The sequence below is a fragment of the Varroa jacobsoni genome, unplaced genomic scaffold, assembly GCF_002532875.2.
Source record: "Varroa jacobsoni isolate VJ856 unplaced genomic scaffold, vjacob_1.0 scaffold_442, whole genome shotgun sequence".
NCBI classification, from domain to species: domain Eukaryota; kingdom Metazoa; phylum Arthropoda; class Arachnida; order Mesostigmata; family Varroidae; genus Varroa; species Varroa jacobsoni.
This window is the reverse complement of record NW_019213344.1, coordinates 136,059-160,239: the sequence shown is the minus strand read 5'-3', so window position 1 is coordinate 160,239 and position 24,181 is coordinate 136,059. Positions and strand designations below refer to the sequence as shown.

The following is a 24,181-nucleotide window of genomic DNA, read 5'->3' as shown; positions in this document are numbered from 1 at the left end:
CGCTTGTTACCTGCTTACATTGTAGCCTGTTGTCGTGAAGGGCGCTGCTACCGTACAAACACCCGACACGCCAAAGCGGACAGGGAGTCCCGAATCGGTCCTACTACGGTTGCTGCTGTCGTTGCTTGTTCGCTTTTCGTTTGGTGCTCATTCGTCGCGGTACTCTCGATGGCCACTGCGGTTATTACTGTGATACGCTTCAGCTATTGCTGCTGCTGCTGCTGTTACTGATGCTGTCAAAGTCACAATGGTTTACGACTTCAGTTCAGTTCCGCCGTTTTCGTGGTGCTGTTAAGCTTGACACATAGGTGATTCGCAGCTACAGTTGTTACATCCGCTTGTATTGTCGCGACTTGCCTTGCCGTCATCAGTTACTAGGCGGTTGATTGGCGCCGGTCCGCTACTTGGCCTAAGCTTGTCCGACAAGCAGACGGACCATCAGGCCAACGTCCGTCTGAATGTGTCTGTGTCTACCCGGATAACGATTATCCTACCGTCTGTCTGTTTCTATGATCGCGTCCCATTGCTTTTGCTGCTGCCGCCATCAACAACGACAAGCACTATTCGCGTTTTATCTCGTATCGATCTGTCTCTGGTAGCCGTGATAATGATCAGGGGTTCGCAGACTCAAAGGTAATTTCCCCGATTTCGGCGATTCGCTTTGGCATTTTACTTCATCTTTCCTGTCGTCATAGGTGTTATCGCCAGCGCGTTCGTGTTCCCCGCCGCTGTCTTCCTGCGGCGTATTTTTTTGAAACTCGAACTACCAACGTCGCTAGTCTTAGCGACTTTGTCTTACGCAGTACATATTATATGATAGGTGCTGGTTTTTTTCGATGACTCTGATGCTGTCACTGCTGTAATTCTTTTTTCTAGTAACACAGAAGAATTAATTCCACTAAGCCCCGTCGCAAACGGTGCGTGCGTGTGTAGAAATTTATGTACGCGACCGTCAATAAAAACGACCTGAATGAGTGATAGAACTGGACGGAAAGCCTCTTCTGATCGTGATTATAAAGTGTTATTGTTTCTGGAATAACAATCAATTGGTTAGATTTGTGCATAGTTTAGGACATGGTTAGCGGGATATTATTTAAGAACGCCGCCACGAAAGATCGGATCTGGCCAAACATTTTCTTCTTCTTCTTTTTTCCTGTAGAAAGATGGGACATCTCTTACCAATATTACCTTTAATTAATCAGAAACAAAAACTACTTAATCGATTGGAGACGGGTACTTGAGAATTCACTTGACGAACTAAATATGAAGTGCAACCTTCCCGGGCTACGCTGCAAGTGAGCAGATATATCGTACACACACTAGAAGCGGTGCTCACAAATATCATTCTGACGTCTGAGACAACGGTTACGTAAGACAGTACTGAACTTGAAACATTTTTAAGTTTTTGTTTTGATCTACAGATCTGGTAAGGACATTAGCTGCTCGCGTCACAGACCGATGATAAGTTAACTCGATTATATCCCAGTGATTGACGCGTTTTGTGAAACAGGCTACGCATTTCAATGTGGTACCTAGTGCTATACCGCGCTGTCTTTAAGCGCCGAAAGGGCGCTTGACCACAATCTAATGCCGCTAAGAATCGGCAACGTCATACGTCTCCAGTATGAGCAAAATTAGACCAAGAAACGTACTTTTGGCTGAGCTTCCACAGCCATACCAGGGAGAAGCTATAAAAGGGCGAAAACTCATTGGACTGTCATAGTCCTTTTATCTATAGCATACCTTTTGCCTATCATAGCAGCAGTACGTTCTGCCGTCTCGACAAAACTTCCCGGACGGTGGTCTTTGATAAGGTGTCCTCTCGCCCCGCTAACGACAATGAAACTTAATAACGAACGAAAAAAGAATGATAAAGAAGCAAAAGGTAAAGTACATTTTCAACAACTAGTATATTATCACTGTTAAACACAGGCAGCCACCAGCGTCATCGTCTACGGCCACTGGGAAAGAAGATCAACGACACCAGCAAGACTAGCAAATGTGGCCTTAATGCTAGTGCGATAATAGACAGCAACCAAAACAGCTAGTTAGCTCGCTTTGAAGAGCGACACACGGTACCGAACACTCATAACACCTAGATCAATCGATTGAAAGAGCCCTTCACCACTCATTTACTGCTGATTGTTGCCGGTTCTACATAAACGCGTCCTTTTTTTACAGCAGAAAAAGCGGTCACATCTGTACCACCGCCTACCACCCACAGCAGGGGCCCGCGGACGCCAAAGTGTGACGCAGTGTCATCAATGTGGCAATAAAGAGACAGGCAAGCGCGTCTGTCTATAATATATATAGTCAACCAGCAACGACGTACCCATTATCGCCTGTCCGTACTACCTGGCTCGCTGTTGCCTCTCATCGTGTTTACCGGCGGACGCACATCCGAAGGTTTAGCTGCTGCCGCTGCTGCTGCTGCGGCGTCCGTACGTCCGTTGATTCGTGCATTCATGCATGTGGCCTATTCGAAATTAGAAAATGTTATCGCTCTTATTCGCAGTTATGAAACGTATTAGGAAAAAAATCATCGCGGTAGTGGCTGACGCTGACGGCGATCATGACGGGCGGAAATCGATGAGAAATATCGTACACAAGCATTTAGTATGATTTATAGAGATAAATATATTGATATATAGTAACAGATGGACCTAAGTAATGAATGGTCTTCGCAATGGTACCACACATGACAACAACGGCGATACTAGTGATGCTGGCAAATTTTCGCTGGACATCCGTCTTGTTCTTGTAGCATACAATAAGATGGGCTGTATATATTATAAGATGCTGTGTTGCAATGAGTGAAGTCTCGCGTCGATCGCGTTAATAAGCATACCAGAGTGTCCCCGGGTGTAGACGAACAGTGTCGAGCAAATCAAATTTTCATAGAATTTTCGATGAAACACTCGATCGTAAGACGCACGATGAATACGCGAAGCATTGTAGGATAAATTATCCGACGGCTACATGGTAAACTCGAACGCTACCTATCACTAATTAGTAATGAAGGACAACTGCTACATAAATTGGCAATTTATGCGTCCCACCTTCTGCTGACGATGGATCTACCATAGATCGTTTGTTTTTCTTTAGGTAGGAGTATGTTGCAGTTAATTAATAATAATAATAATAAAGAAAAAGGCAAATGATAAAATTACGCAATCGATAATAAACGAGTAATAACGATGGCCACAGTAAATATACTCAATTGTAGCAATAACAGGACGAGGCTTACCAATGCTGAACGACAGGCCTGTCATAGAAAAAAAATTAACCAAAGTGATCCAAATGAACAGCAGTGACCGTATACATCGAACATTCTCTAGTCATAACGTCGTGTAGTTTGTAGAGCAGGGAAATGCTGTATGCGTCGTTGGTGGTAGCAAGGATATCGATAATCACCTTAGTATTGATAATAAAATGTCTATAGCTGTGGTAAAGGACATTTGACTAATAAATTATATCGATAAAGAACAACGTTCAATTTCGAGCCCGCCAGGTGGCTATTGCAAAATCGAATAAAAGGAAGAATACGAACCTTTTTATACACTAGTCCTGTTACCAAAACTAATAGTAGTCAGGGCGAGTGCGACGAATATACATACCTACTAATTTGTGACCCCATTGTAAGTTCTAATAGGGACAAGCAAGCGAACGGAAGTTTGACGTAGCGAAAATATGGGATCACAGTTGAAATTGTAATGTAGAACAATAGCGTGCTCTAACACTTAGGAGGTAAGGAACAAATAGGCAATGTCTTAGACCAAGGAGTGGGATAAGGCAAAGGTCTGCAAGCTACCGGATTCACTTACAGTACCAGAAACGCAGAGCTTTCAACTATACGCGTACGTTGTTCTAACTGGAAACCCATTCCTTTCTCGTTAAGACCGATTAAGCTAATAAATACTTGATATGCAGTTCTGCATCGTTTCATGGCACCTTTTTTTGCAATTTGCTGGGGAGCAGTTATAAAGCAACTTGTTCTCTGGATAACGACGCCTTTCTACCGCGCAAGCTCTTCTTATTTCTGACGATGAGGACACATTGGTGCGCGTTTGCTTGTTTTGTGTCAATCTTCATAAACTCGACGTTCGTCAGGGCGAGACAACGGCACGGTGTAATCTCTTCTTCGTCCGTCCGAAGAATCCACCTATGTTATCACTCGACGTATCATCGCTTTGCCATATCTCCTTCATGGATGTGCCCCAGCGGAACTAGTGAATCGGGCAAGTCGTACGTACGTGACCAGGTCTGAGTCACGTTGCCCGATCTGCCGAGCTGGCGACGTTGGCGTTCGTACAGTTCAACGAAAGAAGAACGGAGTTTTGGTGTATTCCTGAACAAGTAAGGGTTTCAGAAACGAAGCGCGACAATATCAAGGGTGGCACGGAAGAAAATGATAGCACTTGAAGCTTTGTCGACTCCTATTACTCTGTTGTTCATACCAAACTTGGTAACTCGTTCCGAGTATGGGGGTATCGCGAGTGTAATGATACATTCGATAAGGTCGAACATTGTATGCGTGGTAGCATCATGTAGGTGAGTTGTACGGTGCTTGAGAATGGGAAGGTCTGAGGCGCAGAGTATCGTAACTCAACTTCAGGACACGATTAATTCGTTGACGTCAGCAATAGTGATATACCTAGGTTATGTTGCATAAATATTTCTCATTTATGAACCAGAAAGACTAGAACAGCTTTACACTAATAGCAGTCTCTAACGAAAATGTTAATCGCTTTATCATAGATGTATAAGTTGATCATAGTTGTTACTTAGAGTGAAGGTACATTCGATTGTATTGATAATTTTTACTACTCCGTTTATGTCTTTTGTTCAACTCACTGTTCATATCGAACTCACAGGACTATACAAATAAATCTTTCTCCTTTGGTGGGAGAAAACCTAAAAGACGATGTTATCCATTATATGTGTCCAACTTTTTATTCATAACCCTATACAAAGTAGGTTTTAATAACTTCCTAAATTTTAATAATAACGTGAGCGTCGGAGACAGGTTGGAGCAACTTCTACGCCTCTCGTAAACCAAATTGCAACTAATAGTATTAGAGTTAAAGCACACGAGGAATATCTTAGTAAGGATATTGAGTTCAAAGGTAGTTTTTATTAGATTATCTATTGGCCTTTACATGTTCTTTGATAGTTCATAGTCTAATGAGGTTTACCCAACGATGGCAACGACGACATCGCTCTTAACACAGCGAAAACATTTCCCGTGGAGACGCCCTGCGAGTATTTCAATGCTCGAAAAAACACCAACGAAACAATCGACACGGCTATGCTGATTCCAAGCCGAATACATTGATATATGTTAAATGTTCTTCACAGCGAAACGAGACGCTTAGCTATTTTTAGTGTAATTTGCGCTATAATTGTTTACATTTTGGTGCCAAGTATATTAATAATTTCGAAAAATACGATCCTGTAAATAAATACAATCCTAGGCAAATGTTTTATTCTTGCCTGGGCGGTGCTTAATAGTGGTAGTACTGTACACTGTCCTTTCGCGTATCGGGCAACGACAAACAATACGCAAGACGCAAAAGTTTAAGCTAAGCTGATAGACGCGCTCGTTGACTGGGCTGAACCGCTACTCAGCGCGCTCCCATTCCAAGTTTAGCAAATCAGGCCATGATAACGGCGACGCCGTCAGCCGCAGCACCACTACACTTGGTGTTAGCGGCTCTTCGTTTTCTGGGCTCCTACGCATCGCCTAAGACATGGCGGGTCCGTAGGAGTCCAGAAATAAATTCCACAACCATCGGGTTGTTCCGTTAGATCGCCCGAATGTTGCAGTCCCTCGTTTCTGAAGGTCAACCGAAGGTCAAAGACACCCTGCTTCGAGACGAAAAAGGGTGCACAACGCAGTGCATAGTCTTTATACATCTATGGGATCCCCTTGGTCCGCGGCCGTGACGACGCCGATGAATTTATGTTTACGTCGTCGAGAAACAGCTGCGACTCCGGCTTAACACGCCGCTTTTTGGGGCGCACTTTGAGGTCGTCACGGCGGCTGATCCCGTTTTCTATACGCACTTTCATCCTCTCGTCGTCTTCGCCGACGTCGGACCGGACCTTCTCTTTCCTACCTTTTTCCGTTCTCCATTTCATTCATGCTGATGTGTTTATCTCCGTGATACGACGTAGATACGTGAAGTGTGGTGTCCTCCAAATGGAATGTATTGCCTCCCTACATGTTGACAACAATGTGTTGTACGGTGGCGTAGTCCGTACTTGTTTGGCGACCAACCTAGTGTCACGATCCAAACTTTGGCCCAGTGCCTTCACTTAACCGCTAGCAGCAGCGCCGCGAAGACGAGTCAGTGAAGGAACGAACAAACCGCCTTTCCAAACGACTCTAGAAGGCCACTGACTCGTTCGGTGGTCAGAACTCAGTCGAAGCCGCGGGGCCTATTGCTATGCGGTTCTTCTTGGCTGCGTCGGCGGACAGGGAGGCCTTTTAGTGAGATTAGACGACGACGGTAGCTTGGAATAGTTACATAGCGCCCCAAGGGGCTAGCGACGGTGGCCATGGCGGCTAGCTTAGTTAAATCCTCTATATTCGAACAGCCCGTTACCATATTCCGACAGTATCCCCTTTTGGTAAGCCCCAGCTGCCACCCCATTCATCCCCATTTCTTTGCCTGTACTACGACGTACGTATATTACACGTTAATGGCAGCCAGCGAACACACAGCAGCAGTAGCGACAGTATGAGCGAAGGCCACGTTCCTTTTAGCTTCCAGCCCCCCCAAAAAAAAGCATCGCCCGAGCGACAAGCAGGCGCGATACCGCTTCTGGGTTTTTCCCCCGTACTCTGTGCTCACAGGCCCATCTGCCTGCCTGCAAGCCCATCGGCCCGCCCGCCTTTAAAGAAACGAACACACATGGTTTTTGCTTCCTTTCGCGGGCTACAACGACCAACAACAGATCAAACGACCTACAGGCCAAGCACATACGTTGCCCTTCAGCTTTCCTTCGTCCTGCCAACTCTCTGGCAGAACCACTGCCACTACTGCTACACCTATTACAAGTTGGGTTATAGCAGAAAGAAGGACGAATCAAAGCAGCTGGTACAATGACGGTTGGAAGTTTGAATGAGAAACAGTCGCTGATAGGAACGGGTTACAGTGGCCGAAGAAAGCTGGCCCAGTGCAAAATTCAAATTAGTTTGTGTGAGGTCGCATTCTTGTCATACTGACGCCTATTTTATGTAAAATGAGAGACCGGAGACAGGTGAGGTGTACGAGAGTTGACGTTAGACAGAACTCTGTTTGGTTCTCCACTTGAGGGTCACCTGTAGCAGGGAGTACACCATTCGGGCATCAATGGGAAGCGAGTTCCCCCGCCGACGACAGGAAGACCGAAAGAAAACGACTTAAACATTATGCTGAGCAAAAGGAAGGAGAGCAGTATACGAGAGCCGTTAGTGAAATGCATGGTCAGCGTGTGTTCGCAGAGAAACGCTCATATTAGAGTCTGCCTGTCAGATGGAAACACGCGAATATACCGCCACCTTTACAGCTACGTACTGACACACAAAGTGCCTCTCTACGCCTCCACTAGGTTCTGTCCTACTTCAAGGCTTGCAAAACGTTGCTGAGAATGACTAGAAAAAAGGCGACATGCTAATTCAAATTTAACGTCAAACATTATTACGAAACATTGAGTAATAACAATGAAAAATATTATTATAGTTTTCATCAGCATACGCCTACAATAAATCACGACGTGTGTACGCCAACTACAAAAAAAGACTGTTATTTCCAACCGTCCACTGTCTTTTGGCTCACTCTTACCTTTCAACGAAAAAGGTTGTTTAATGTCGGGATGCCGGAAAACAGGCCGGTAATCTTCTCAACAAAACACGAATGTGTTTGTTTCCCTACGAGTATATACAGGTAGAATTTGTCAAAAAGCGCGACGACAAACAATGTGTATAATAAACTTTTGTTAATTGTCTGTCTGATCTCTGGGGGCAGTTTGTGCCCCAGTTGTAAAAAAGCGATTTAAATTTTAAAAAATTCGAAATATTGACAATTTTTCTTTGTAATAATAAAATTATTAAATAGACATTTGAGATCTTTTGGCCTCACTTTGATCCGTATGCAATTGGTACTTAAGCTTAGTATCTTGGTAATTGTATATACTATCTCGTAGGCACTTACTGACCAATATTAATAAAAGCATACGGGCAATCGTTGCAATAGATATTTTCATTTGCCCTGAACATTTTACTATAATATATTAGACGAGGCCACCATTTTACCTTTGAAAGGGATAAGTGGCCAAAACCTCTTTGATAGCATAGAATATCTACAGTGATTCACCTTAACAGAAGCTGTACGGTGTGTAGCTATTAATCTAACTACAAGCCCCTACACTAGAAATCACGTTTTTTTCTGTGGACAGGGTATGTCGAACACGTTGAGCTCATTGATATTATATGACTTCACATGAGCTTAAAGGTCTATTGAACTCGAACGTCGCAAGGTATTCTTTACGCTTCCTCCTAAGATGCAGATGTTTTTTATTTGAGCTACCAATGAATGACTGCGGCAACGCTAAACCTAAACCTTGCCAGAGCAGTAAACTGCTACCAACTCAGCTCAACTGCAGGCGCAAATCACTTATCGATGATTCTTTCTCTTCGGTCAATGCGATACCCAAATGTTGTTATTGTACCAGCGGCGTAGTCGTGTGAATGAAGCTATATTGCCGTTACCAACAGAAGACTACACCGTGAGGGGGCGAGATTTTTTCCTTGTGCGCCTTCTGTCTTTTGGTGCGAGGTAGGCAATATCCTTTGGTTGCTTACTCACTTTTCCCGTCCTATCAAAAGTCTCGTTACCTCCAATCATCGTTAGGTGTGCTATACCAAGCTCGCCCCAGTCAAGCCGCCACGATGTACCGTCGTAGTTTTTCTCTTTGGTGCCGTGGCGTGCACTCTTCGCTCAGCTTAAGTCGTGCCACGAACTATTCACACATACATGAAGAGCAAGAAGGGACGAGACGATGCCTTGGACATCTGCGCAGTCTTCGGGGACCTTCACCTCCCTATTTGTCACCGTGGGGCATCTCTACCCGACGTATTGGATCACCGACGAAAGCAACCGGATCACCGTATCGATTAATATATCAAGTGTCTCTATGATACTTACTAATATTGGTATGACTATTTTTCAGTATGCTAGTGTATGCAGCAAAAGTGAACCCATGACCACGTTTTTTTTCCGTTGTTATTGAAATATTTTCAAAGACGGGAAGCCAGCAGCATTGACAACCAGAAAAATATGTATGCAGCGCTTTGGAAGACAGAAGCTTAGTCTCTTATTATGATGGTATAATTAAGAAGTTCATGTAGACGCGAGAATATCGTATACACAACCACCGGATGCCAAAAAGAGTGCCTTGTTTTTAAGCGGAAAGCCTGACAGTTTTTTTTTCAGTGATTTTCACTTAGTGGATGTAGTAACCTAGGTGCTGTCTACTCATTTTAGTGATAAGAAAAATATCATCTATTGGTTTAAGCCTGAATTAAATGTTGGCTCATAAAAGCAAGCTGGCCATTCCGTATTCACAAGGTGCGTCAATCTGACAATAGCAGATTTACGTTATTATCTCAGTACATGGCATTACATTGTAATGATGTAATATCACATGAAAACTATTGTTACAACGATTATTATGTGCTAAATTACAGATAGTTTAATTAAACCTCTGTGAAAGACAATCGATGGGACGGGAACGGCCATTTTCTCTGCAAGAAAAGACGCCGAAGAGTGCAAAAAATAATGCAATAGTGAATCTGAGGACACTACTCGCGTGTGTCCATTATATGAACTATGTGCTAACACTGTGGGACACTCAACAGGACATCCTTGCACATTGCGTTTTTCAGATTAGACTCCTCACTGACTTGACCTTTCAATAGGTAGCGACCTTCAGAGAGACAGTACCGGCCTTGATTTCAAAACGGATAAGTTGTACGAGTTTTATGTTGATGATGTTTTTAATCTCAGTACGTAAAAGTAAAAATAAATGCAAGAACTGTATAGGGGAGTTAGGAACCTTCTTAAATTAATACAATAAAACGTTCGATGCGACTCACTATACATTACATGCAATCACGCAACAGCTGCCAGTAATATACCCGAGATATGGGTACCACACAGTTAACATCACATTTAAGCTTCTGCGGCAGATCTGGCAGATAAACAGAGCCGCGTAAAGTATTTTGCCATAAAAGCCGTTTCTCGAGAAATTCGAATGCGGTGGGCGCTTGCGTACTCTCCCTAACTGCGAAGATCCGAGGCTCTGTATTGGAGTCTGTTGTCTAACATGAGCACCTCTCTTACCTCATTTAGCAGCACTAAAGAGATCGAAAAAGACTATGCTGATCTATTTGCCACCACAAGCATGGTTCTTACTACAAACAAGGGTACAACGGCGAACTATGATAAGGTGTACATAAATGTGGGTGTGACCATAAGCGCCTGAGAAACGATTCGTCGTTTTTTCTGGTACACACGTATTTAGACTATGTACTTGCTGATTTACTAGATTTAGACCAACTGCACCCTTATTGTAGACAGAAGTTGACGAGGTTGCGTTTCGCTACCATAAAAACCGTTCTCAGGCTTTTGGTAGCTTTCCTTCTGAGCGAAATAAACAAAGATCTTTTAAACCAGTAACTGTAACCTGCATGAACGCCTGAATAGCGCAACTAAAGCTATTCTCATCGGTCTGCTATATGCTTCTAGTTGATCTACTACTTATCTTCCAAATAAAATCGAAATAGCGTATTTATGACAATTAGGTCCTAAGGCGACAACGGTCAAACGCGTTCTTTTTTTTAGAAAAACGATTCTATAATAGCAATTCAGCCAATGACTTTTCATTGCCCCCTCTGTATAACATAAGCAGTATTGAAACTCTACATGTTATACGTGTTAATATCACTTCATATATAAGCTGCTTGATGCCTAATAGGTATGCTAAGGTAGCTACCTACGTTTGACAAGTGTGCTAAAACCGCTTACCAGCTTATCGTTTGTTTCATATTATACTTAAATGCCCTTTATCTTTTCCTTCTGAATGAAGCTAGTTCGAATTGAACACTTGACCATTTTTGAGTGGATCGGTTCGACCTACTCTACCCCCTATAGTCTTCCGCATGCGCCGAGGCGTACGGGGAATAGAAAAGAGCGAGGGACGGACATTCCTAAAGGATGCGAAGGGAACATAGGACAACGTCAGCCCGAGTAACGCCCATTGCTGCTCATACCGTCCTTTATGGAGATGGTCTAAGTTAACTCATCTGTCTTTTCCTTCTCGGCCTTTTTCTTCAATTATACCTACTCGAATTCTCTACGAGAAAAACAGTGAGAGAGTTGCTAGAGCGGACAAAATAGGACAGGAACACAAAAAAGGAACTCGTAGTACCTTGTAAGAGAGCAGAAAGAGCGGACTACGGAGTGGGGAAAAGTTCTTTCGAACACGTCTCTAAGAATAAGCAAGGGGCTCAAAAAGATGAGAACAAGGATAGCGTTACCCTGTAGCAGGGGAATATAGTAACGGCGCACGCCTTTGTAACGCGGTCCGACCACGCGGGTTGGGGAACGCAGAAGGGGACGATCTGTCGGAAAACGGATCATGCAAAAGGTGAAAAAAATTTTTTCAAAGTCTTGCCGATACTGTAGACTGATGCAGCACAGCTGCCGGTACGGCGTGGCAGAGACCAGCGACGTCTATAGCAAATAGGGAAGAGAAGACGAAGGAATCGAGGAGAAGAAGCCATCGTTTGTCGCTGTTCACTATAGCCATCATCGTGGAGGCGGCGAAGCAGCGATGGCAGCCATCCATAGTTGGTTGCCACGCCCTGCATTTGCGTTGACTCGCTTGACTTCCCCGCTCCCTCCATTGATGTCATCATTAAAATCACTAGCAACATGATCATCAGAATCGCTGTCATCATCATCAGCGTTCCTATTATTTCAGTCTTCCTCACTGTCCTGACAACCTCAGCTTCTCCGTACATTGACAACGCTTTTATATAATGTAAACCTTCGCAGACGTTTGAGCTACACGTTGTCCAGCGCCTTTCCGCAGACATTTCACCCTCGACTTCCGGGTGTCCTTCCCTGTCCACTTCCTCCTTTCTTTGCGCCCGCTCGTTTGATTTCTCACGCTTGAAATGCGAAAGGAATCGGAGAAGAGGAGCTCGCTAGAGAGACTATCTCTTCTCAATCTTCTGTCCGTTCACCCCAGCCCAATCATCAGTTTAAAGCGGGTTAGGGTTACGCCCCCCTGCCCAGGTCTTTCAGTTAGACATATTTCGCACAGTTGCCTTCTTAGCTCCTATCCTAGTCCTACTACAGTCGAAGCTCGCATTTCTACCTACCGCTTTCCGTGTCGCTATTCGTTGACTCGTATTCACTCCCCTTTGTCTCTTATTTTATAGTCGTTTGCCTCAGAGGTCATAGCGATAGCCACTTCTGGCTTTCAATAGCTCACCAAATTTTCACGACCTCACTTCGTTTGCTAACGTTTATCGTCCCCAGTTGGTTTCTCCTTCTTCTCGAATTTAAAATAGGGCTGGGATCAAGCTCACTGTACAGGCAAGAGAGCAAATTCAAACAAGATCAAAAATTCCATTTGGGTCCTGCTATGCTAGCATATAGTGGCTGCAGACACTTAGCCTGCTTCTGCCCTGCAATGCCCTGTCGCCGGTCAAAGTTTAGTATCTTTTGTAGTGATCGTAGCTGTCTCGAAATTCGTCGGACACCCCGTATATTCTATGTATACCCCATTTCTGTTGCTGACAGGCGGGCCGAGGACATTTTAAGTAGCCGAAAAAAGTATTGATCGTTCGTCGCGCTAGAATGAAAGCAAGTTTTTGTCTATTCTAAAATAATACGACTAAATTAAATGTATGCTGTTTTCACCGATGAACTTCTGCGACCTTTGTATCAAGACCGTAATCCCATCCTTATAAAATTTATACCTCAAGACGTATGCGGTAGTCTGGCGTTGCCATTGTAAAAGAGGGTACATTTTCTGTTCACTAATTCCGCTCGACTTTTTCAGTAATTAATTCTCATTAATTGTTAACAGTAAACATCTGAATTGATTGTTTTGCCCGGTGGCAGCACCCCATAGCGCACGACTTCTTTCCTGTTCCATCAAACATATAGCAGCTTCGTTGGTGCAGTTTGGGCTTTGACACAGAATATGGAGCACATATTTTTCGCACATTAAAGTCATATATGATTCACGTTTCATCAAGCGTGACTAGCCGCTTTAGATATGGTTCGACATATTGTTGTATTTTTATAGAGCTTCAAAAATGAAGACACTATCGAGTGTATTATTCATCAAAAGTCGAGCTTTTCTGTAGTCAAAAGCTTCAAACAAGTTTGCCAGTGGATGCTTAGTATAATGGTTAGGTTAGGTGGTGGCAGTGTAATGGTTACACGGGTAATTGTCTTGTTCAACTTTGATTATTTCATTTTTCATCCGTTGACTGACCACTACGGAGAGCATTTCTTCCATCGATAAAGTCACAACGAACGCGACACTGCTACTCTTGAGCCATTCTTTCCAAAAAACGTATTCTGAGTATGAACAGCATTAATTTTATTATGGGCCTGAGCAGCATGTGTGCCTTCGTTGGTACTAAATTGCAGAAAGTACCAAATTTTTTTTGCAAAAATTTCACTTGCTTTCAGGAATTTTTTGTTTTTGGTTAGTTTTTGGTGACGATTTTGGCACATCTACCACTGTGAAATCGACGTTCGAAAAATTATACTAATGCTGATTCAACACAACTCATATGACCTAACGTATGCAGCTTTGAAGCCATCTAGCTAGATCAATACTTTTTTCCACAAATTAATATCTCAAAACTAAAAGAACAAAAGTTACTGGACTGGAAGTTACTGGATGGAAAAATGCCATACTTTCATCACAGAGTGATCGAGCTTTTTGTGCATTAAATACAATATAGTTTAGAATGTCTATTGATAAGATGGTAGTTGAGCCCCAAATAGACATCAGGATCATTTGCGGTCGTATGTTTCCCAAGATGATCCCGTTTGATCAACGCCCTTGTCAACCGAAGACTTCAATTGCGCCTGCTTTCGAGCAGAGGTGATTGTCCTTTTATAAAACTATGAATACAATTTTGCCTTCTTTCATTTTGACATAGTGTCTTGCATATCCTTCACATAAACACCACAGTTTCAAAATATGGTAAGCGACGTTCTGGACATGGCGGCAAAAGATCTCTTCTGCGTATGTCGGTCTACTTATGTTAAAATATCATATAATCCTTACTTGGATATGAGCCATAGCGTACAAGTATCCCTTTGGTAACTAAGACCGCTCGTGGCAGGGCATTTACTAATATTACATGTCAATGTTTGAAGTCTAAGACATACATGTATGTACAAAAGCCTACTAAGATTGACTATGACATTACATTGTATTTTTAACAAGGCACCTTGAGTTATTTTTATTTTAGAGATTTACATTAATAACTAACAACTACTCGATACCGTAGAAATCACACTTTTAACATGTCTGACATCTTGACCTGAACGCTCAATCCTGCACACTGATGGAGTAAATTGTAGTAGATAACTAGACGAGCACAGAATCTGCCTTTGACTTTTGACAAACAGATACGCCAGAGAGGTTAAGCCATCGATAAAATTCAGAACAAATACAAAAGCGCTACCTTTAAGCCATTGTTTCCAAAAACGAATTTTGGACATGAACAGCACGATTTTACTAGGCGTCCTTATTTTTTATTTATTTCTTTTTTTTTTTTTTAGATTTTTAGAGATTTAAAGAGATTATTTGCACGTATTTACTAGGATCGGCAACTGTCTTGTTTATGATTAGAATAGTTAGAGAAGGTTAGAGTCGAGACCATGTAGTATAATTGAAGCTATACTTGGTACCTTATTTAATCTGTACTTAATTTACAACACCGGAATTAAAACAAAAAAACAAGAATACCAAAGTAGAGGCTACAAACCAAAGAGAGAATCCCTTTCCTTTAATTTATCGATAAGGTTAAACCGTATTGAGATCACGCATCCGCAGCACCACCTCACCTTAATAATGAACTAATTAAAAAGGGCATCAGTGAACATCCTAAAAGGAAACTCAGTCTGTAATGTTCACAGATTGAAAATACACGTGGTATGTTCCTTAAGCCTTTGGAACAAATATGTTGCAACCGCTGTGATGTCTTTCTTTGCTGTTATATTAAATGTAGAATCTGACACCAAGCCTTTTAAGACCTTGGTGATCCCGCCATAAGCCCGTCTGCTTTTATTCGTTCTCTCATCTCTCCAACGTCCTTCCCAGCCCCCAGTTCCGAAATTAGATTTGAGTTCTCCTCTTGTCAAGCAGTCCAAAGTTTGCTAATGTCCCACTCGGAGTCCTCGTCATCGTGGTCGCTGCTCTAGCTGTGTCCATTTGGGCGTTTCAAAGATATCAACAACAGGACCAGTGTCAAACAGGGTAAAGGGACAAAGCTAGACAAGCAGAAGCGCGCCCTTTTCCGATCCCGTTCGGACTCGTTCAGAGCCTTGTAAGTCATTTGCTTCTCCTAGGATCCCGAACGAAGGGGATAACGGAAGGGAGTACGGGTAAAGCGGTCAACTTTCCCTCGAGTAGAGTCCAGCTTGACGGCACCCAACTTGATGCGGACGTTGCTGCCTTACGCTGCTCGTTGCCATTATTTTCGTTCATTTGAGAAGCGACTCACCGTCGACATTGGGCAGCCAAAGCCTGAGGGCGTAGTCTCCAGAGAACGATCCAACTTTAAATCGAAATTTTGCGTCAATTCAAAACCGACCCTACTGCGACCTTAAGACTCATTTTCTATTTCTCGTGCGCGCGCGACTTGCGCTTGTGCACCGTGCTGTGAGTCCTCATTTTAAGCATTCTGCCAGTGCTACTGGGGGGTAACCTGAGTGTATGCAGTGACTGTACACATTATTCTGCCAGAATAACCATTTTGACTAACAATATAAAATGTAAGATCCTGTCTCAACATTTTTACGGTAAATTTAATTCGAATTAAGGCTAATCCAACACAAACGTTAGGGACGTTAAGGTTTAGAAACCTGCTACCAGTTCATGCTTATCTTTCGATAGAAATGAAGGAAGCTATATAAAAACTATTGAGACAGCTCCACCACGGTCCACATAACCTACGATGCGATACTGTCAAGAATTTGTTTTGAAGAAGTTTGAATATACTGTATAGTGCACCTATTTCTCCTTCAGTTAGATGCCATATTAATAATCACGTACGCTTTCGCAATACGATGTTTACTTCATGTTACTTCGGCAAAACATGAAGCAGATCAACACAAAGGCTTTTAAATGGTTTCTCGGTAAATTTAGAAAGTAAAGCCCTGCAGCTCTGCAGATTTTTATAGCATCAGCTTAAATACAATGGTTTTGGCTTTTCACATATATTTTTGCTTCATTTGACTTGGAAATGAGATATAGCGTTACCCGTTTCTTTACCGCAATCAAAATTAATCAATCGAATAAGCAATATATATTCGATTTTGATATTTCTAGTGGTCCTTAGTCGTAATGGTAATAGGCCAAGTTAGAAATTGTGAGATATGAAAAAAAACATTTGTGGATAGCTCGCAGTTTGTCTTGCTCTACTTCTAAGGTACGTAATATTAACAGAAACAGGATCAATAACAGACTAACCAGATCGGTAAAGAGGCTACCGTCTGGATTTGGGTTCGAGGGCACAGGAACCAGCCCGTTGGCCGGCCCGTTAGATGATTCGCCGACCACTGCATCTCGAAAGCTCGAGTCTGGACGTTGAGCTCCAGCTCTGCGTACGCCATACATACAGACAGGCACATACACAACTAACAGTATGATTAGAATGCACGACGTGTAACTCCCGCAGCGCGGTTCGAATGGAACAGAGACTCCTAGCTCAAAGGCGTTAGCGGTATGGGAAAATACTCCGCTGGATGGAGGAAGGTACATCTAGCCAGCAGCAGACATGGACCTCGCCGTCAGGCGATTATCCGTAGTGTGTCAATCCCGATGCGCGCGATTCAGGCACTTGGTCTTAAGTCTAAAGGCACACAAAATCTCTTTATAAAAATTCCGCTAAAGGTCATACTAGATAATACGATGGTACTTCAGTAATTTTCCGGATCGTGCGAAATTCAACCGTATATGATTTGGATTAAAGTTACTTTGGTTTTGAGGAATATACAGCAGTATGCGTCATCCAAAGCCACAAACTACTATACATATTGCCCAATTAATAAGCGCAAACGTAGAGTATGTTAGACTGTCCGTACTGAGATGGATCCGCCGCGCTAATCAACATGATTCACGTGCGGATACAGGCTTTGCTAAGCCTAACATTTTCTTAACAGCTTTTCGTTGGAACCTTTTCGTGTAAATCAGACCTGAATTAAAAAGCACGCAAGATTAGCCTCCCGAGACTGTAATGTCACGCTTAACTGGCGTGATGAGACGCAGGACACGTCTGCGTTAAGGCTTTCAGAAGACCACGATTCGTGTACGATGTACTGACCCTTCTAGCACTTGGAAGACTCTTGAACACCATTAGAAAGAGCAGTATGACGAACAGGTAGGTGACAGTTAACAAAATGAATGATTTTTACAGTAATTTTTTTTTTCGATTTAAACCATTCTTGCATACACTTGGTATCGCTCCACAAACAGAAAACGTTCTTTATTTATTTCTCTCATGCGCGGATGAATTTCCTTAAACATTTTCCTCAGGTTTCGAAAAAACACAATCATTCCCTTTCTTCATCAAGTTTCCACCAAAACCTATAGAATTACAGTGGTCGGTAAATTTTAAGTTTCGGAGACCCGAAGAGATTTAGATATTCAATTCGTTGTATACCTAATGTGAGCATTGGAACTAAAAATTAAGTTAGTCCAAAGCAGATTGATTTTTAATTTCTGATCTTAAAAAGATATGCGCGGCAGGGACCAACGTGTTCCCCCGTTAGCCTCATAGGTTCTTTGAGTTCAGTGAAAATGCTTCGTAGATTCATTCAGGGGGTATGTCCATGGCGTCTCTGAACTGAAATACAAAAACAAACACAAGGGTTCACCGTGTACACAGCTAGCTATTTCACTATTTGTTTTCGCTTAGAACAGGAGTTTTCACCTCCACCAGAGTGAATCGGTCCCGTCTTAATTAACAGAACTGTCGAATATTACTGGACATAACGAGTCCAGTGTCCAAAGTTCGGCTTTGGCTGTAGATTTTTTCTCCTGCAAAAGGCAACATTAACTCAAGGAGTGACAAGAACCTCTGGCGCTTTCGGTCCATTATAAATCAAAGGAAAGCTCCTATCGATGAGAGACCGTTTGTGCTTCCATGTCGTCGTCGCGTTGCCCCTTTTGCCCAGTCTCAAAAGCTAAGAAAAGGGTATCAGGTAGTTTGGCGGGTTAATTGGAGAAGCTCAGAACCTGATGATACGACTTAGCCAGGACAAACTAGGCGGTATCAGAGGCGACTCAGACTTCGGACCAAAAGGGGTTAGACAACGAAGACAGTTGCTCGAAGCCTTACCACTTCTCCTCTCGTCCCTTTCCGCTTACTTGCTCGGAGTTTCTTTAGGCTGCCGTACGTACGCTTCTCAGCTTTTGCGCTAAGGGATATCAGAGGAGCTACTACTAGTACTACTAGTGGGTCCCAATTCCACCAGGCAGACGAATCGTTCGAAGAATCGGAGACGCGGCTCTGGTCGGCCTCACGGATCCGCTTGAGCTTAACGACAATTGCCACAACCGAGTCTAGTGCGGGTGGCGCTGAAGCGGGGATCAAAGCATGAAGATACAGTTAAGACTCGGCCAAGAGGCCTTCACCGTCGCAGTGATAGCGGCGGTCGCGGAAGGAGGAGCTAGGGAGACACTCACATGAGTGAGATCCAAAGCCGCGAAGTCGGCGTTAAGACAACGAAAAGAGGAAGAACGAGCCCACGAGTCGCTTCATGCGCCGCACTGCTGAGAGGAAGACGGGATCGAGAACTTCGACGACGAGAAGTGAGCAGAGACGACCACGCGCTAGCAGAATAAGGGTTACAGTACGGCGCCAGAGCAAAGGCGGGCGTCGGGAATTAACAACAGCAGACATTATGGTAGCAGCGGTGGCTGGCGGGAATAATAAGGCTCGAACAGACATCGAAAGCGCGAAATCAGATCGTGCGAATACGAAAGGATTCTCATGTGTACGAATAGAACGCTGATTGCTTTACTTCGATTCGGTACTAGTGCGCTCATCTCAATGACAGCTGAATGTGACGAAGGAATATTTAAATCGCGCTTGCGGGGAACGTTTTCAATAGCGGAAAACAAACGTCGCAATAGTATTGTGCTAAAAATTTAATAACAATAATTACAACAACATCGTCCTAATAACATGGTGTCACACTGTGTTTTATGTATAATATTCAGTTTTTGCATCATCGTTGCCAACCTGTTATGCTACACTTTTTTCAAAGCCACTGCTGCATCTTGACGATGCATATTTCCGGACATTTTCCACAAAAATAGTGGTTAGTTAAATTTGCCGCACCTAATTTATGTCATCAAAAGGCTGACATAGAGTAAAAATGACGTTCTCCAAAGCCACTTGCAGCGACTTGTTGGAGTTATACGGGACAGTTCATTTTGAGTATATGCTGTATATCATCTTTCGGGGTTACCATTGGACGCCGAACATCTATTTGCGCGTTTTCGAATGCGGCTGAACGTGCTAACACTTTTTTTTTGTTGGCACAAAATAATTAGAGAGCCACTCAATCCGAACAGCACACTAATGTTATTAGCCTGTAAAATTGGTGACTCCCCCAAGTGAGAAGATCATTTCGTCGTTTATCGCCGTCGTCGTCGTCGACGTAGTCTACCGATGGACGGCAAATATAAATTCCTCGCAGGAAATGAAGAATCTACATCTAGATATGATGATTATCATCACGCTATGCCAGACCCCCTAGCTATGCTAGGCTTGCGATGTTGTTTAAGCTTAGCTGTTCTGGAGAAATTAAATCTACCCATCACATTCGGGCGGAAATGGTGTAGACGGCTAATACCAGCACCTGCTTCCGGCTCCAAACTAGAATCTCCTTATAGCGATGCGCCTAAGTAAGCGACTCACCGAAGAGCGATAAGGGAGGACCCTAATCTTTGCTATTCCCTGTTACTTCCATTCCCCTACGTAGTCTCAAATACAAACAGGGAGAAGAGGCGTTGATAATTGAACTTGTTTTAATTCGTTTTCTTTAAGCGTGACAACAAACACAATGAAAGCGATAACTTCTAAGCAGACAACAATTTGAACTTTTATTACCGTCGCCAAATCGAGAGCTAGCTTCTGTGCTAGTGCTATGTAATCAACTAAGTAGATCTAGAGACTATATATATGGAAAAATGGGAATAGAATATTACATGAAATCTAAGTATATACCCTTTTATGGAGTTACATTTTTACTACCTTGACTAACTAAATATAGTACGGTTCACCGATTTTTATTAAGTGGTCTTCATCGGATAGTTATGACAGCTTTTCTTAAAACCATAAAAGTCTTAAAGGGTCTGGTTAGGCGAATTCGAAAACTGGCGTCAAAGGGCCATTTATTTTTCACGAACAAAAATCACAACTAGTGGCCAATTTCGGCCTAATGCACAAGTACAATTTAGAATCCACGAACTGTTCTTCTTGGGCTCTCCCTATTGCGTCAGAGATAACAAGCACTTTGCTTAAGTTTTTTGGTAGTACTCTTCTGCGAAGGCTAAAACGTAGTGCAAATATGACGCAACTAACAAGCCTAACTATTTTACTTCTTCCGTATTTTCATTCTACTGAAGGAGTGGGCTTGGTCTTCTTAGAACTGAACATTTCACGGAAGATAAGCCTCCACGCATCTTCACGTCCAAATCTACGCAATATACTACGGATCCAGAATTTAAATAAATCTGGCGTTTCAACAACTAACTATTGAATTGTTAGCTACGTTTTTTGATACAGCTTACGTGTTGACTGGATGACACTAGAATCTTGAAAGCCTTGCAACTCATTTTTTAAAGCTCCCCTCAACCTCAGTGCACATGTTTCTATTACGAAGGGCCTTCACCACTGTATTGCTTTCTACGAACCTACACTGGCCGAATTGTGGTGCACGGGCCAAACGAAAATCTGCTTGTCTCCCTTTTCCGTTTCCGGTGACGCACATTACGACGAGGTTTGTCGACAGCGTTTGAAAAATGGACAATGACAATAACCGCCATTACTGCCAGCAACAACGACATCAGCAGCAGCAATAACAGCGATTCCACTTGGGATCCGGCAAGCAAGAGCTGTACGGCTGTTCTATTGGAATCGGCTAAGTCCGCTTCGGGACGCTTTGGTGCAGATCGCAGAACTCGATTGAGAAGCATTATCGAGGGGAAGGGCACGTCAATACCCCGAGTCGAGCCTATTAAAGGATATCAAAGAAAAACACGTGACTATTCGACCAGGTGGCAGCCAACCGAGATCACCGAACCGACCTCGCATCGGAAGGTCCATCAGATAGATGGGCAAGAGGGGGCCTATCATCTGGCCTGGGCGCACGGGATACATTTGGACAACGGGAAAATGCGAGTACATAGTACTGGAGAACCCTATCAGATGATGTGCCGCTGATTGTGCCGCCGCCTCCTAAACTGTAGCAGCAGAATGGCGTACAGCCAGAATTCCTGCGGTGTAGTCATAAATCACAATCCTCAATTTGCCTTCTTCCCTTCGATCCTCAAATTTTGCGATCTTCTAAAGGCCTTGCGCTCAATTCGGCACAAGAATTCGCATCATATCGTGGTCCTCCGAATAGACGTGGCGCCAAGGACGGAAAAGAGAAAGAACCTTTTTTGTCTCAGGAGAAAGAAATGACAGCCCTGACCGCCGTGCCCACCATCATCGCTGGTGACGCCGGCAACCGCTACTCAACACAGTCGCGACATGTCTATGCTTTCTCTGCCAGATGGATTAGTTGTAAGTTTGTGGATTGATCTCTCCACATATATGTGTAGAAGATGGCCGTGGACCAGTCGTATGTAAGCTGATCACCCCCATTCGAAACTTAACCGTAGATGTGTACAGAGATAAACGTGCCGAGAAAAAGCATATTCACTCCAGTAAAAGAAAACCACTGTATAGGTGTGAGCACGATGTGCTTGCTCACAGTAGCCAGCTTTACCAGCGCTTTTGTCAAACAAAGCTCCTTTACAAAAAGTACGTTAAGTTATTAGAAGGCAGAGATGCAGAGCAAACTTTTGCTTCAACACTCGCAGTTAGATTGGCAACACCATACGTATTTGGCATCGCATGATTGCACCTTGTTTAATTTTTCAGCTTTCAAAGTAAGCGGAACATAAAGTTGCGATTGAGTCACGAATATATAACAAACACAGACATATATTACAATTACCTAATACTTCTTAAAATGTAATTTGTCTTTGTGTAGTCATGAGCTCAAATTTTATATGCGTTGAAAACTACAATAAACGTTGTAGGACTTATGCGAACCTTCTCGACCGATCCACACCGTAAATGTAAATTTTGACCTCTGTGATTGGCCAGCTATCACAAAATTTTTTTTATTGTCAACTGCTAGACGCTTAAGCATCTTGACAATTTCATTCGTTAGGCATATACATGTATATATTACGACGATAAAAATACATGTTATGTGCTTAATCTAGCTACTGGAGTTTGACCTGGACTAATTTCAGCAGTAACAAAAGCCCTTTGCACGTTCCTCTTGGCAGATTTAGCCAGTTTCTGTCTCAACATTTAGAAAGACAACTTTGCTCCAGAAAGGGCCTAGGCTAAAAGGTTGGTTAGACACGATCCCACCCAGATTTACGACTGTCCCCGAATGGCTGCTTTGTAGTGTTACACAATATACGACTCGCGACGTACCAAAGCTAGTAAGGAGTCGAGAAACACTGCCGTGATACCTAGAAACCCACACGCCCATTGACTCGCCTACGTATCAAGATTATATATGCATGGTGCTTGACCGGACAGGTGTTGTTGACTATGCTAACGACGCGGTGACCATAAACACATCAGCTAAACTTTTGCAGCGTCTCCTTGCTACCTTTTCTTACACGTATCATACATCTGATCGACACGATTACTTTCTAAGGCGCGTTCGACCTGCTTACGGATGCTTAACTGACTTGCCGTGCTTCCTTAATTTACATTTTACCGCGTATAATGAAATAAAGGACGTTTCATTCAGGAAGGATTTCAGAAGCGATGTTACCAGTAACTTCAGGTATTATTTAACGAGCATAGGAACGAACGAATTCTAATAATAAACTTTGTTAACATAGAATCCAAGCCAACGCCGGATTTAAATTGAACGTCAGAAGAGGGCAAATGCTCAAAGATTCATAGGACATTCGAGGATGTACGTAACGCAAATAAATCGCATCTGTCCTGGTACTAGGGCGCTGCTACTCATAGAATATATTAGCTATTTTATTTTATAGTTTACAATTTTAAAAGGATCCCTACATCGATTTACTATTTATAGTGACAATGCACTAGTACCGGCAAGAATGCTTTAGACTTCGCGCTTATATAACAATGGCTACGGAAATACTATTACTTATTATTCGTATGCACTGTAACATTTAGCCGCGCTACTCACGTATGTGTTCTAAGATGCAATCTAAAACAGTCAGCGCTCCTAACTAGTTCTTTAAAGAGGTCACCCTTCAGCCTTGCCATTACAAACGCTTGAGAGACGATCACAATTTGTAAGGTTGTCCTGTCATTCACAGTATTTTTGCACCGATCGTGCAATAGTGCGGCGCCTACTCTATTTGTTCAAACCGAATCTTTTTTCTGCTAAGATCGGCCCCGTTAAGCTTTCTGCGCAACCAACTCGGCCTTCTCGTCAACCGATCGCTTCCCTAATTACAGGTTCCCTTGAACGGGAGCACACATTCGAGTAGGCGCGTTTGGCCTTTTGCTTCAGCGACCTTCATACTAAGCCGCCACCTTCCTGATCTGACCACATAGGTCCGGGGCCAATGCGGAAACGCTTTAGTG

At 43.1% G+C, this 24,181-nt stretch overlaps 1 protein-coding gene and 1 long non-coding RNA gene across 7 annotated transcripts in view; one reads left to right on the top strand and one right to left on the bottom strand.

The window, feature by feature from the left end:
- Positions 1–24,181, bottom strand: part of LOC111260473 (uncharacterized) — a 98,871-nt gene that overhangs the window by 69,661 nt on the left and 5,029 nt on the right. The gene's annotated exons all lie outside the window — the stretch shown is intronic.
- Positions 1,749–3,085, top strand: LOC111260474 (uncharacterized). The gene is made up of 2 exons (XR_002680352.2): positions 1,749–1,885; positions 2,182–3,085. It is a non-coding gene; the product is annotated as an uncharacterized LOC111260474 (long non-coding RNA).